This window comes from Pinus tabuliformis, chromosome 3_2 (assembly GCF_031772625.1).
Source record: "Pinus tabuliformis cultivar Carrire ecotype Pingquan chromosome 3_2, CPIR1, whole genome shotgun sequence".
Taxonomy (NCBI): Eukaryota; Viridiplantae; Streptophyta; class Pinopsida; order Pinales; family Pinaceae; genus Pinus; species Pinus tabuliformis.
This window is the reverse complement of record NC_142302.1, coordinates 853588560-853602346: the sequence shown is the minus strand read 5'-3', so window position 1 is coordinate 853602346 and position 13787 is coordinate 853588560. Positions and strand designations below refer to the sequence as shown.

Here is a 13787-nt window from a genome sequence, read left to right as displayed (position 1 = left end):
GTTGAAGGTGTGCATAGGTGATCCCTTCTACAAAATTAATAAGGGGGTTGAGGTTTGGGATCTAATCCAAGAAATCAAATCTTCATAGAAGCCAAATGGATGAAGTACCTGGAGTAAATAGTCCCAACTTAATCTGTCATAAGCCTTTGATAGATCAAAATTGATCGCCATCCCTGCCTTTTTTTTTTTTCATAGAGTGTATCATTTCACAAGATACTATGATACAATCCAAGATATGTCACCTTTTCACAAATCCTATTTATTTGGACGAGATAATAGGACTCAAAAATGGCTTTATGGAGTAGACTATGACTATAGAAATGACTTTGTAGATGATGTTGCAAAGGCATATTAGAAGGAATATTCTAGCTACATTGACTTTATATGCTTTTGGGACGAGGGTGACGAGGGTGGAATTAATACCTGGAGAAACAAATCAGGATCATCAAGATTCTTCTACCCATGAGTGGATTTCAAAGCCTAAAAATGGCTAGTATTCTTGAAAGAAATTAGTAGTGAATCCATCTAGCCTAGTGTCCTTACTCTTAGGCATGGATATTATAGCTTCCTCAACTTATGCAAAAGTGATTTCCCTCGTCGACGAACCATTCTAGGTAAATTGAATTAGGGATGGAATATTTAAAGAGATCTTGTGGATATCATCTTGGGAATTGGGAGATGGTTTTGAGATGAGAGAGTGGTAATACTCTACTAGTTTTTGCTCTAAATCAATATGGGCCACTAGTTGGATCCCATTTATACTTTTCAAGGAGAGCCTTTGCTATGGTGACCATGGGCTAAGTAAATAAATAGAAGAGTGCCTTAGTTGAGGTGATAGTGGGCTACGTCTCCATTTGTTTCCCTTTGCCTAACATTTTCCCTTTAAGGATCCCCTTTTTTGCCACCATTTCTATTTTGAGCGGTAACAAGTACCAATTCGAATTTACCTCTAGAGGCATGTATTTTGTAGTCTTCTTGTGGAGAAAAATTCTGTTTTTACAACTCCATTTTCATTTCTAGCATGGATATACTTGGATTGATTTAAATAATGAAGCTTGGCGTCAGTTTTAGCTTCTAAAGCATGGTCTCCTTCATAAGTATTTGAGTATCCTTGGGCTTGGCCATCACAGGAGCCTCAGAGCACTTTTGTGTAATTTTCTTTTCTTCTTTCACTTCATATTCACATGCAATGTCTCTTATTCTTGTTTTTCCTATTTCTACATTTAGTATTAATGCTTATTTTGCTATAGGATTGGGTTAAATGATTGAAATAAGTTATTTTGAAGGTTATTTATAGAGTCAAAAGCATGACGCATCCTTAGAACAACTTTGAAAATTCATATTCATTATTGAGCTACTTGGATTGGTTTACTAGTTCATAAATATAGAATTTCTGGAAGTCCCTTGTAGCCAAATAGTAGTAATTTTCTGATTTTTTTTAGAACACATTAACGAGCTTCATTTGAGTTGATTCCACTTGTATTAGGTCATAAAAAAATTAAATTTAATAACAAAATTTACCCCAATGCATTGGAATGGAGATCTGAGACATCTTACTTATTAACAAAAAAAATTCCATCCCATTTGAGTTTGATTTACTTGGGAATTTAGAAAGAGTCTAGCTCATGTAGCATTACAGACCTCTTGTAGCAATCACCAATAGCAAACCTATAGCATCACTTTCCTTCACTAGTTTTGATCCCCACTGCAACTTTGACTTATTCTAGATGAATAATGACCCCTAGGCTCTAAATACATGATTGGGGAATACTAAATACCATTTATAATTTTCCTTTTTACCCCTGCAACACATCTCAACAATTTGGGTTAATGCTTTATGAATTGGATACCACAATAATGATTTCCTTGATTACCACATGAAGTATATAATGAAATGTGTCAATGGATCTAACCTCTTTGGAATGCAGTGATTGATTACATTCTCTTTCCTTCATGCATGTTCGATTAGTTTACTTTATTTATTCTTAAGTTAAGTCTAGGTTCCCTTTTCAATGCAACTTTCACATCCTACAATTAGGCTAGTGTTTGATTTCCATTTCTGAAATTAGGATTAGTGTTTACATTTGAGAAAGTAGCATTTCAATTTCTACAATTATTTTAGGTTATATTTCATGATGTTCACTCCATTACATCAGATTAACAAAGGAAACATTGTATGCTGCACATATAGTGCCAACACCTCTTAAGTTTTTACAAACCCTAGGTTGATAATTAAAGTTGGTTCTTGGGAGTTGCAACATTCTTGTTGCAATCTTGAGCCTCATCATTCGTCACATCTATCATAGATTGTGTTCTAAGTGTTGTATTGTGTCATTTCAACTGTCGCACTTAGAAATGGGTGTCGCTTTGTTGTTCTTTTAATGTGTTCCTATTGTTCATGAGTCTTGTGAAATCCATTGGCTTGTATTGATGGCATTTATTTGTATGACTTATGTTTGAGTCATATTAGGATGCATTTATTTCTCCTACTCTTTTGGTCTCACACTTAGCCATTGTGAGACCTCTTCTTGGTCCTTCAGCCCAACACAAGTTCTAAAGGCATTAATTCTCTTCCTAGGCGATAAGCGCAACTTGTTCATGAGCCTCATTGACATATATTTCCTCCAATACTTGTGCACTGCCTTTTCTAAGGTCTCCTCCCTCTCACAGTGCATTAGTACTTCTTAAGGATAAGTCACCTAGTCTTGTGCTACCTCCCTTAGTGAAAAATGCATTCCAGATGAACATGTATCCACTGTTGGAGAAAATTGTGCCCTTCCAAGCTTAAGTGAAATTCAAAACAATGAAGCACACTTCAAAACAATGAAGTGAACTTCAAATGATCAATGAAAAAGTGAACTCTAGATAAAGAAGGTCCTTCTTTCCTTCAAAAGTACACACCGAGTGCCTAAGCGTACCTCAAAACAATGAGTGCACTTTGAGACTATGAGCGCGCTCCTTTGGCACGAAGAATTGTGCCCTCCTTAAGCATATGGTGCACTCATGAAGCATGAAGCTTCATTATTCTCGTAGAGAGCATGGCACACTCACCAAGCACAAAGCCTTAGAGCACATGGTGCAATCATGAAGCTTCATCCTTCCCTTTGAGTGTATGGTGAAGTCATGAAGCCTGAAGCATGAACGCACTCCTTTGGTACGAAGAAATGTGCCCTCTTTAAGTGCATGAGTGCATCCTAAAGGCTTGAGTGTTTCTCCTTCATCTCTTCAGCATGCGCTCTTACGTCATCCTTGAGCACATGAGTGCAGCTTGAAGGCTTGAATTTTTTCCCTTCATCCCTTCGGCATGTTGTAGTGCACCATCCTTGTCCTTGAGTGCAGGTCCATGAAGGCCTGAAGGCCTGAAGCCTTACTACTTCATCTCTTCAGAGTGTGCCCTTGTTCCCCTGATTTCTCTCTCCCTTGTTTGAGTGCACAAGCTCACCTTGAAGGCCTCTTGTGAGCCTTGATGAGTTTGATTGTGCCCTTCTAATCAAGCCTCATTCTTTTAATCCTCTCACAGGCCTATCATGAACTGATCATTCCATGAGATAAGTAGTGATAAAATAGATGTTTTAAAACTGATTTTGCCTTGCCATGAATTATCTTCATTCGCAGGAGTACTATCTCATTATGATAAAGAGATTCTTATGCAAATAACAAGGAGAAAGCATAAATAAGCACCTATAGCAAAGAAGAAGAAAAAGGAATAGTCATGGATACATGAAGCGGATCATGGATCGAGATAAAAAAAAAAGACATTGCATGATGATTCAAATATTGATCAAAGACCCTTTGGAGGGTGAAGATGAGCAACAAAGTGGACCTTTCATGAAGATGAAGCATATATCATATCTATCATCAAGAATGCAAGATGAAACATCAAGGAAGATAGCTTGGCATTGCCACCTCATCACGAATCTCATGTCATCATTCTCAAGTTATAATTTGCACCAGTGTCATCATAATAGTTAATGTGTGTCCATTGTCTTGCCACATCATGTAGAATATGATGTATTCTAAAGAAAGTACAAAGTGTAATGTGTGGAAGTCCAAGAGCCATAATTGGAACATGAAGAGTCATATAGTCATATATGGACAAATATTGTATAAAAGTCCAAAAGTCATTAGAAGTTCAAGACTTGTTTAGAAGTCCAAAAGACACATTGGTAGTCCAAGAGTCATGAGGGTAATTCAAGAGTCATGAATATATGAAAGGTAATTCCCCTTATTATAAAAGCAACCTCAAACTCAATAAAGAGGTTTTTGAGGCTTAAGTTTGGAGAGCTAGTCTTGGCTTCTCTACTTGGCATAGGAGAGAAAATTATTCTTTGGAGAAGCAAGAAGTGACTTAATGTTCCACTACTAGAACTAGTGCCTCATCACTGTAACTGTATACTTGGATATTTCACCTAATTGAATTAAATGAGCCAACAAATTTTCATGCATGTATTGCAAATGTTTTATGACTATTCTTGGGATGTTTACATTATATATTGTGTTCATATGTACTAGAGAAATTGAACTATTTCGATGGCTTTGGTACTTATCTTGTTGAATGTGTGTTGTATTCGCTTTACAATCATTATGTGAATTGTTCTACTAACGAATATTTTTATGCTCTCGTGTGTCTCTCTTAGGTTAGTATTATTACTTCCTTCGAGAGACTCACTTTTTTTCTCCCGCTCATGAAGGTCTCCTTTTACACATTGCAATCAATGTTTCACAATGTCAACTTACTTGCTTGAACAAGGTTTATGTATATAATCTCTTATGTTATCTGTTGAAACCGAAACAAGCCTTTGTGTTATGTTGGTTGGGCTGATACTTAGTATGGGGCTCCTACTCCAAATGATGTGAGTTCTAATTGGGACTTCACAATGGGGATACCTCCTCTATGTTGATAGTATCTAGCATCGTCAGCAACTTCCTAGGTTCCTAAATTTGGCATACAATCTTCGTTTGGTGCACATGATATGTCATTAGAAATATCCATCCAAGGAAAACAACTTTCGACTGCAAACCCCTTTCATAGGCTATGTGTTTGCCCATTTTCCAAAAATAAGGTCATTTAGGGTGTCAAAACATATTTGGAAGTTTAGGACCCAAAAAACTACCAAAAATAGAATGTATGATGGAAAATAGGAAAATGGAAGGAATGGTGTTAGGGATCCAAGTGGCATAGGTGGGTGGTCACCAATATCCACCTAGATCATTTGATATTCTAGGAGATGACTTTCATTGGGAAGAGTATTTTAAGGAGGAAACCACATCTGAAAATTCATGTCCTCTTCTCTATTAACTAGATGATCACCATCTATTTAATATAGGATTTATTAGTCCTACATCCATGTATTTTACTTTCTTTTTGATGTATATGTTGTTCTCTGTTGAGAAATTTTGGAGCCCCACTCCCCCGCTAGTTGATCCCACTGCTTTTATTGAATCCTAAAGTTGATCTTTTACTCTGAGATAGACTTGATAGTATTGGGATTTTCGTTGGATCAATATTCTTCCTTTCTTCAATATAATTTATCAAATTTTGTTCATTATGGTCTAATATTTCTCCCTACTCTTTTGGTTTAATTGTTAAAGCATCCAATAGAAGCTTCTCATCCTCGGTTATAACACCTAGATTACCTTCACGGGTTTTTCTTTTTTTGTGATGCTAGTTTTTTTTTTATTCCCCCTTCTCTTGGGTCAAGAATCGTAATATCTTTTGAGATAGAGGGATCTCCCTCATGATTTGAGAGAAACAAAAAATTGTTTTTGGATTGAAGAGGCTTTCCTATTCGTTTAATAGGTGGAATTTGTTTAGATTGATTTCTTAGTTTGGTCACGGATCATCTAAAGCTCTCTCGATCTTTCAGATGAAGATATTTCTTGGTCTCTTCTTGGAGAAGTAGGTAGTTCTAGAATAAGTGATCATATTCATGACAAAGATGCCAATAGAAGGGCACATGTTCATACTATTGGGTTTGTTTCCAAGTTTCATCTTGGTATGAAATCTCAATGGATTCCAACAATGGTTGAGAGATATTCATATATACTCATATTCTAACATATTAAGTGTAGCACTCTCTCCTTGTGAGTTCTGAAATTTTCACAAAGAATCATATGGTATTTCCAATACCCTCAAGGATTTCAAGATCCCAAAAATTTTTGGGAAGTGAGAACACTCAAACCCATACTAAGGCCACCAAGATTTGTTCTTTTTCTGGGTGATAACTATCTTCCCATAATTTCAGGAATAGCCCAACATTGTTGAAAGGTATGGATAATTTTCAAAAACTTTGACTTGGTCCTCAAAATTATTGAAAATGAATGTAAATAAGCCCTTTGCTCCTAACTCTAGATCCACATGACCTTTTGGTTGCCATTTGTGTTCTATCCATCTTACTAGGTCCCTTCCAATGTACTAGAATGTGATAAATTTGTAGATAAGAGAATGGTCTTTCATATATTGTATGTTGCTGTCAAATTTGTTGGATCTTACCTCATATTTAAGGTTTTCCCCAACTTTTATAAGCCACCTTATCTTGTATCGAAATTTTCATTGTGCCTGTAATGGTGTACTATCCTTATTCTCCTTAGCCATGGCTTGTGCTTGATGCTCATTGCTTGGATATGGTTTAGGGTTGTCATCTCTTAAGACAATGTTTTTCTAGGATGAGCTCATACCTTCTCTCCAAGCTTGGTCATAGTTAGGAGTTAGTAATTGTGTTGAGGGAAGCTTTGTCGTTGCTGTGATTGAGGGGATCTGAGTACTATTCTGGCTGCCAATTTTAGATTTAGAAGAGCCAAAAGACCTAGCAAACTACTTCTCATAAATATCAATTCTAAATTTAATAATTTTCTCTAAATTTAATAATATTAAAATTTATTAAATAATCAAATTAAAATTAATAAAATTTTAATAATATTGCAATTTTTTGCCAAATTATTATAATCATATATTTTTATAATCAAGTTAGATAAAAATTTATTTAGATAAATCTCTCTACGTATATGGAAAAATAATGATGAGTACCATCATTCAAATAATATTTATATTCGAAAAAGAAGGATGAATAGCATCATCCAAATAATTTTTATATTCATTTACAAAATTATTGCAATTTTACATTTTTTATATCAAATTGGGAACAAAATTGTGAAATTCCTTTTATTTTATTGTCTTCTAAGTTACAGAGTTCACTTTGTTTCCAAAAACACACATGTGAATTTTCTTTTATGTAAAGAAAAAAATGGTTAGTATTTTTTTCCATTTTCCCTCCGGTCTTAGGAATCTCTATTTATCTTTTCTATGCATTATTGTTAATTAGGCCGCGTCTCATTAAGAAAGGACATTTCCATCATTATCATTAAACATCTTAAAAGGAGATTTTGTTTCTAAATAAATATATATCTTATTTTTTTATTTATTAAACCATATACTTTTATATAATTCTTTAAAAAAATTATTATTATATATAGTCTTTCAAAATAATTATTATTATTATAAAATGGCATTTTAAAAGACTATATGTTATTCTTCAATGTTTTATTGTTGGTAGCTTTTTCCATTTTTATTATAGCAATAATATAGTAGTGATAGGGATATACTTTTGATTTACAATTTATGTGATTATGTCATGGGTATAGTATAAGTTAATTGCCATTTACACATAAATAATATATTATTGTGGAAAGTAAAGTTTTAGATTTTTAAACCTCATTTTCTTGATTTTGGTTCCATTAATTCCTCAACACAGATAAATTTAACTTTTTTCATGGCTTACATAAAATATACTTATTTTTTTGGAAAATACAAACATACATAATTGTAGATCCATGGTAAATGAGTATCTTCTAGAAGTTCGTTACTCAATTTTTTTTTTAATCTCCTTATGTCTTTAATTGTGTTAGAATTCAAGGGATTCATTCAATCAATTGTGTTTCATGTCATTGAACTCACTAAATTGAAAATGTAAGATTTGATAAGCATAGGATTTCATTTTATTAACCAATTATACATATAAATACAATTACATGTGACCTTTGGATTATCCTTCCAAGGCCTCTTGGACTACTAGTGATGGTCCAAGTTCCTCCACACCAACCCTAATTGATTAAGTGTCCATCAATCCCCACTTAATCCAAAAGGTTGTACCTAAGTTCAAGAATGGAGTTGAAATAAAAAGGTGGATAATAGACGATGGTTGCATGTGCTTTTTGAATATGGTGGTTTAAAGAAGACCACAAACAAAATGAATAGCACAAGCTAAAGACATCTATTGGTGGTGGCTTAAGGTTGGCCAATATCTCTAAAACTTGGCTCGAAATAGTTCTGGAACAATTTTGAATCTAGCTAAAAAGTGATGTCTTTTACAAAATGGATGTATTCCTTAATGATTGTTTAAATATGACAACAAACTATTGTGATGGTGGTTTGAAAAAGACCAAAAATTTTCTCTAGTAGAAGCAATAAGTCTTCTATCATGTGGTGGTTTAAGGATGACCACAAACCAACTGGTATTGATGGAAAATCAGTTTGTTTTTAGCTATAACTCTGACTATGGCTTTGACTAACTTTAGTTCAAGTTGTGGCTCAAGCTTGTTTTATATGACTTTGAAGCTAGTATTTGACTATCAATCCCCCACACCTGCGCCCCCCCCCCCCACACACACCAGCTAGATACAAGTTGAGAAGATGAAGATATATCCACGATATAATGTGTCAATACTTGAAAATGAACTCTATAGTATGACCAATATGACTTCTTGGTTATTGAAGACCATTTCCAAGAAGTGATTGATCCAAGGTGAATCTTTATTGTTGTAGGAGTCTTGTTTGTGGAACAATTGTCTAAGACATAAGTATGTTTTCCACAATGCTCACAAGGATGAAGATCAAAACAACGATCTTTTAAGTGAACAAGTCAATCACAATGTTGTCATTTGACAATATGAAGTGGGTGGGAAAGAGGAGCAAGAGAAGATGAACTGTCTTGAAGAAATTCAACTCTCTAATACTAGATTGGTTTAGAGTGGTCCGAAAAGTGAAATGTTGAATCTTTGTCATACCCATGTCCAATTCTATGCTTGTTATTGATGACTTCTTCCCAAGGTCTGATGGTGGGCTTGGGAAGTTCAAGTCCAAATTATGCATCTTCATTAAGTAGCTCTTGAAATGACATCATTGATCTAACCAAGTGTTGGATGCTAATGGTAATCAATCTCAAATAGAGTATTGTTCTAAACAAAAACCAATTTAGAATGTTAGATTCCTTTATTATAGTTCATGTCACTAAAGCTATGATTCGATCTAGATAAAATAGATCTTGTTCTATGCATCTTGTAAATAGGTTAGAAGCTTAGAATGAGTAGCTTTATCGATTTTCACTGTACCATCAATAGTAAACACTATTAGAGTGTTCAATAACTCTAATAAATCCTGAATTCAAGTCATTTTGTTAACAAACCAAAAGTAACGAATAAAAAATGTCAATTTCAAATAAATATATATAATATATATATATATATATATATATATATATATAAAATATATATAATGTGAATTGAACTGAATTTCAAAAAGTTACAACTTACAAAAGAAAACTATTCATAAATTATCGTTATTCTAGAGTGGATTTTCATCTTGTGGGTGATTGTGGGATCGAATGCTTTGAATCCTCGGATTACTAGCTTGAACCAAAAAGCTACCAAACTCACATAGTGAATCAATGTAACATAGTCAACCCAAACTTCACTAAACTTGGAATTAAAAATGGTATCCAATCAAAGATGGTCAACACTTCTTTCCACCGTAACAGCAATAAATTTTCGATAAGTCAAGCGTACAACCCAAAAAAACAAAATGCACCTTTTCTAGAATTGCATATGTTAAATCTAGCATTACCAGCTTGAATATTTGCTTTTGCAACTGTTCCCAAAATTCCAGGTACTGCACATATACCCACAACAACATACAAATGCATGTCACTACTAAAATATTTCACTACTTAGCGAATCACAATAGCAAAAATCGTAAGCTCTCCACCCATCTGTGGCCCCCATCTCAGACTAAACGATAATATGGATATATTGAATATTTAATACACACATTCCTCGAGATGTTTACTGTTGCTAAGGCTGTGGAGCTGATTGATGTAAACGAAAATAGCTACCCTGCATAAATCCACTCATCCTATGCCGTTACAGTTCTTCTAATAAGTGTAAAGCCCCAAAACCCCTTGATTTTCAATAACGACAGTGTTTTTTGGGACCAATTGGAGAAATCCGCCTTGAAGTGTTTTGAAAATTTTGAAACTAGATCTTCGACATGAGCTGGACGGATCATTGCAAGACCAACAAGGGCATGGTCTCCAAATTTCATGGTCGGAGTTGCATTATTAATAATAATATATGTTAATCTCGTAATTTTCTACTGAAGGTTAAGTCCTACAGTTCAGGACTATGGGGATCATCCCCTCCACAGATTGGAATTCAAATTCCAATTCCAAGCTCATAGACCGACCACAAAAATATGGAATTCTTCAGTCTAAAGTTGCAGTTGATGCCATGATACAAACTGATCGAGCAGATTACGTTCTAGATTAGAGAAGTGCTTATATTTACTCTCCTCAGTGTATATAGGTTACAACTTACAACGCTACTATATCCGCTCCTCATGCCTAATGTCTTGATTATTTGTCAAACAATCGTGTACTTGATGTTCGCTCTGGTTCTGGGTAATTACCCGGTGCTTTTGCATTGATGGTTGGAGAGACTGGGAGAACTGTGGGAGTGGAACTCATTTCTCAGCTAGTGGATAGGTCTATCGAATCGATAAAGGAGACCTGCTACTCATTTGTTAGACAGAGGAGCTCTTTCCATTCATGTGGGTGATGGGAAGAAGTTTTCCAGATGGAGGACTTTATGATGCTATCCATGTAGGTGCAATAGCTGTAGAAGTTCTGGAAACATTGAAAATATCATGAACTTTGGTGGCTTTACCACCTGAAACGACCTCAATAGCTGTACAGAAGCTAAAATGTATAAGTCGACTTCGGACTAAATATCGAGTATATGAAATTCTAGATAACAATTGGCCTTGAGAAAAGATCGAAGAGTAAAAGACTACAGTGTGATTGTCACATTGTTATGGCCATCTTGAATGCACAACGGATAAGCTTGTCGCGTTATTATGACCATCTTGAATGCACAACGGATAAGCTTCTGCGAACAGCAACAGATTGACGATGGAAATTTCTATTTGACAGGGATGGCATTAATAGAGCAGAAAAGTACGTAGGTAAATAAATGCTCCACTAGCACGTGAGCAGTCACCTTGGGGGCAACGCTGAGAGGCTATGGAGAATGCGTGAAAATCAGGAGTTTTTGGTAGGGTTTCTAATGCAAAAGGTAAAGAAAAGGTAGACAAACGACTAAGGAGAAAAATGGAAACCTATCTGTTATATGTATTGATGTAGCAAAGAAACAATTAAGTTACACCAGCTTTGATACTATTATTGAACTCATGAAAATTGAAAAGTCAAGATTTGATAAGCATCACATAGCATATTATTAACTACATACATATAGATACAGTCGTATGTGACATTTCTATTATTTTTTCAAAGGACTTCCAAAGACTATTCTTGTTCCTCCACACCAAACCTAACAAATTAGGTATCAACACATGCTCATGGATGTTTATTCTTAGTCCCATTGCAAGTATTGAAATTCATTTATAAATGTAAGGAGAAATACTCTATATAAGGTATCCAACACATGCTCATGGATGTCTATTCTTAGTACCATTGCAAAAATTGAAATTCATTTATAAATGTAAGGAGAAATACTATATATATATATATGCATATATGCACACACATATATACAAGAAATGTTGTTCAATGTTTATGTTTTTTATTTTATATTAATTTTGTATTGCCTCAAAATATAATATAACGAAAATATATCAGACAACCACCATGTGAAATAGAGTTCAATGTTGGTGGTTTCAGTCTACCTAGTGGGAAACCAACTACTTTTAACACCCTATTGAATATGCAACTTGTTCAAAACACTAACATCTTCAACAAAACTAGTCTATCTGCTCAAATATTGTAATACAAAATATTGCCATTAAACATTCTAGAAAGTTAAGAATCTTAGGAAGTGACAAGTGATTGGCCTTTGGTGCTCGAACTTGGAGGAGCTTGAGGGTCAAATCCACACTCGACGTGGCTTCCTAAATGTGCTAGCTTGGCACCTAGTATTTCTAAGCAAACCTATTAGTTTCTCTAAGCACATTTGATGTCTTTCAAATCAGAATATACGTTGTACCTTTCTTCATGTTTCACTTTTAAGACCTTTCCCAATAGGGTCTTCATCTGCTAGTGAAGAGAATGGAGATGAGGTATTGTTTCCTTCTTCTCTTGGTTTGGCCAGGGACATGAACGCAATGAGAAAATTCTTCAAGTATTTATGAATAAAAAAAAATCTTGGTAGTCTTTAGTAGTAAGGGATTCAAGTTAATGGATTTCGTTATAGGTTTTAGGAGGAAAAGTCAAATGGTAATTGTTAGCAACTTCTTGCACATGTTATTGCATGTGATTCCAATCCTAAGGGTCACAACCAACCCCTTTGCATCATCTATGAATTCGCTTCCTTCTCATGTTGCACAGAAGGGTCACACAATAGGGTTCCACATAATTTACTAGTGACAAGGGGATGAAGGTTCAGATTAAAAAATTTCAGCCATAAGAGGGAGTGCAACAGAACACTATGAGATTACCAACGTGGCACAGGATAACAATTGGACAAAGGGGAAAAGGGTTCACCACAAATCAGGGGCAACATCAAGTTACTAGCTTTTAGCTACCCACCGAGTGACCATAAGCACATTAGATGAAAAACATGCAGAAAAAAGAGACTAACCAGCTCACTGAAATACAAATTGGCATTGCAGAAGACATAGAAGTGATATTGACTCTTGAAAGAGCGTCCTTTTCAAAATCAGGTCTCCACGATTGAAGGTTTGGAGGAAACACCAACAACCTTATAGCTCGAGGAGAACTCCTTTGCTAGCATCCAACTTCTGTAATGCAACCATAACTCCATTCTTGCCCAAAGCTCCTACAATTCTCTACAACCCCAAAGCCAAGCTCGCACCCAAGAAGATTCAGGATACCACGTAGCAAAACGTAATTTTCACTAGAATCACTCTAGGATTACAATACTCGAACATAGAGGAAAGGGGTCGTAAAACATGTTTAAATTCATGATAGGATTTGCATGCTTGTGCACACAAGGGTTTAGCCATGCCACACCATACATTAATGGTCTAATTGTTAATGGGATGTTGGGTTCATCCCCCAACCGTTCTCCCTTCATTGATATCCACCTCAATCAGAGAGTTGTTCAATTTTTATTTATATGTATGGATGGTTTTTATGTAAAATGCAATTCACTTTCTAGATGCAATTGTGGTTTCAATAAAACCAATGTTATATTTAACCTGGGGAATATGAGAAGGAAAAAAAAAATTAACGAAAAATCCCATGCAACCTTCTAAGGCATAAATATTTTCGTAACCACTCTCTTAGCCCTCATCATAGGATACTCCCACACCATCGTCTATGCACTCTAAAATAGGAATCAATGAACCTCCTAGGATCAAACATGATCATTCAAAGCAAGCAAAGGGGTATATATTGCCCACAATCCACATCCCATGATGAAGCCAAATTACATGCCCGTCATAAAGGGTGATCAAATGTGAAATTAAGAATTTTAAGGGA

The 13787-nt window shown here is 35.0% G+C and overlaps 1 pseudogene; it reads left to right on the top strand.

Annotated features, from left to right (window-relative positions):
- The first annotated feature begins 10321 nt into the window (after positions 1-10321).
- On the top strand, positions 10322-10979 carry LOC149183346 (protein-L-isoaspartate O-methyltransferase 1 pseudogene; annotated as a pseudogene).
- The last annotated feature ends 2808 nt before the right edge of the window (positions 10980-13787 follow it).